This window comes from Zea mays, chromosome 3, assembly GCF_902167145.1.
Source record: "Zea mays cultivar B73 chromosome 3, Zm-B73-REFERENCE-NAM-5.0, whole genome shotgun sequence".
NCBI lineage: Eukaryota > Viridiplantae > Streptophyta > Magnoliopsida > Poales > Poaceae > Zea > Zea mays.
Window position 1 is genome coordinate 115,676,287 of NC_050098.1, and position 3,075 is coordinate 115,679,361.

The following is a 3,075-nucleotide window of genomic DNA, read 5'->3' on the forward strand; positions in this document are numbered from 1 at the left end:
ACGAGTGAGGTATCCGTATCCCGGAGGCGTAGGAGTCCCTCGGCTCGATCGACCTTGTTGTCTGAGGCTCCTCTAGCTTGGTTAAAGAGACCCCTTGGCCGCTCTTCGACGAGCCGAGGCCGGGGGTAGCGATATCAGCGCGAACAGAGGCGGAGTTGGCTCGAAAACAAAAACCTGGTTGGCCGGAGCCTAGCCGGGTTGTCCGTCAGCGGGACCGACGCCGGAGTTGACCAGCCGAGGCCTCGGACCGGGCTGGCGCCCTTGGAAGATGGTTAGCCGAGGCCCCTGGGGTAACCGGCCGAGCCGCCTGCTCGGGCCGGATTCCCGGAGAAGTTCCTGGACCGCGTCGCCGTCCGAGGCTGGGTCGGATCTCGCTGAAGGTGTCGTCGATGCCGAGGGTGCTAGCCCCCTTCCAGCGTGAAGACCCGAGCCTGCAGGATCAGATTGTCTTGTAGCGTGTGCCTTCTGCGGCCGCTGAGGCCAGAAAACACACCCTCGCTGCGTTGTAAAGTTGCGTCTCCTTTCCTCTTATTTCGAGCATCTGGACTTTTTGTCGGTAACAGGGATGTTTGTGTGAGCGAGAGTTGCTTCTCGCGGAAGGTGATGAGTGAGGTATTCGTATCCCGGAGGCGTGGGAGTCCCTCGGCTCGGTCGGCCTTGCCGCTTACGCGTACTTTCACCCGTCCATGAGGCCCTGTCACCGATTCAGTCGAGAAGGCTTGAAGGACCGCTTCGGCAGAAGAGCTTCCGAACGTAAAGACTTGTTCGGTCCGCGGAATCACTTTATCCGAACGCGAGTTACTTATCGCAGAAGGTGATGAGTGAGGTATCCGTATCTCGGAGGCGTAGGAGTCCCTCGGCTCGGTCAGCCTTGGCTGCTTACGTGTACTCCGTCGTTTTCAGGATCCGCTTTTCGAAGTAGTCAAAAAGCACGAAAGATATTCTGCTAAAAGAGATCTTTTTTTGAGGAAAATTTCGACGCAGAGGGGGTCCCCCCCCTTTTAGCCCCCGAGGGAGGGTCGGGCTTTGCCGAGGCGAGGCCGACCCTTCCTTGATGACCAAACTTTGCGTGGGTGCGAGGTATATGAACAACTTGAAAACATCTTAAGGGTAGAAGTGACGTAGCTGTTTGATGTTCCAAGCGTTGCCGTAGATCTCGCCTTGATTGTTGGCCAGCTTGTATGTTCCAGGCTTCAGAACTTTGGCGATGACGAATGGCCCCTCCCAGGGGGGCGTGAGCTTGTGCCTCCCTCGGGCGTCTTGCCGCAGCCGAAGCACCAGGTCGCCCACCTGGAGGTCTCGGGGCCGGACCCCTCGGGCGTGGTAGCGTCGCAGGGACTGCTGGTACCGCGCCGAGTGTAGTAAGGCCCTGTCCCGAGCCTCTTCCAGCTGGTCCAGCGATTCTTCTCGGCTAGCTTGGTTGCTTTGATCGTTGTAGGCCCTCGTCCTCGGGCAGCCGTATTCCAGGTCAGTGGGCAAGATGGCCTCGGCCCCGTAGACCAGGAAGAACGGCGTGAAACCCGTGGCTCGGCTTGGCGTTGTCCTCAGGCTCCAGATCACCGAGGGGAGTTCCTTCATCCATCGCTTGCCGAATGTCACACCCGGTTTTGGAAGGCAAACCGAATGCGAACTATGTACGTGCCAGGATCAGAACTCACATACACAGCGATTACATAAATGAACATCATCGCACAGTGCTCGAATAATAACATAAAAGAGTATTAACTTATTACATCACAGAGTCATAGACATCCACAAAGTCATCGTCTTAACAGATAAATCAAAGTACTAGCGAAACGCAGTAAAGGTAAGGCCTTCACAGGCAGCTGACTAGGGGTTGCCGCCAACCCACACCTAGAATTCGTCGTAGTCTTGGAACTCCTGGAAGTCTCCTTCCACGACTTCACCTTCTCCTGAGCAGTGGTTACAATGCGGACAACCTGGTGTTTTGTGGTAAAGCAAGGATGAGTACACATCAACGTACTCAGCAAATGCCCCGTTTGGCTGAAGTGGACTAGCTTTATGTGGGGTTAGGCTCAAGCAGTTGCTTTTAGTTGGTCAGGTATTTATCATTAGTAGAAGCCAGATTTTAGCATTTACCAACCCGTAAACCATTTCCTCATCGAGGAACAACATCATCATAGTCGAACCATAACCATAACATAATCCTTGTATCTCGAACCATCTGTATCTCTAATCAAAGAGGATCCCAAGGCTGCTCTTAACCGTGAGCACGGCTGATATATCAGTTTCACTACCCTCTGCAGAGGTCGCACACTTTACCCATGAGTCATGATTCCCTTTCTACCCGGGGAGAGCTAATCCCCATTGACCACTACCTAGGTGGTCCGGCAGGGCATCACTATGTAGCTTTTAAAAAGATTCCCTAGAGATCATAGCTGCCCGTTAGGTTTCTCCAGTTTGATAAACACAGTACCCCTCCCCGCAGGAGAGTGACTAACAAAAAGCAAAACGAAAGAACCTCGGCACTCAGCCTCGGCAGAGCAAGCACTGTGCCTGGACCCCATTGACGGCACGACGGCTAAGCAACTACACCTCTAGTTCCTCTAATTAATTAGCTAAGGGCATCCCATTTCACCCTCATGGTTGCACTGTTATCCCGGGTGGTCTCTCAACGAACAGGTCCTTACGGAGAGGTACTCGGGAAACAGCCCGAGTCCCCTTAAATGCCACAAGTATATCATCATATCCAGAATAAAATCATAGTATCATCATTGTATCTCATCATGTTCATTGATTAAAGTAAAGCGCTAGCATGTAGCTAACCATAGTAGCCCAAAAGGTAATCAAGGACCAGGTAAATAGAAAGCTAGTAAATCCTTAGGTTGTTCATAGTATGCGGGACAGTGTATTATAAAGTAAATGGGACATAATGGGACAGAGGACACTTGCCTTCACCAAACTGCTGATCAGGGTCTTCCTCTGCAACTTCCTCGGGAAACACAGACTGCTCGTTGTCTACGTAAAGTAATCATACACACTATGCACTTGGGAAATAACAAACAAAAGCAATATACCAAACATATGCAGCATAGAGATCACAAGCTCATAATA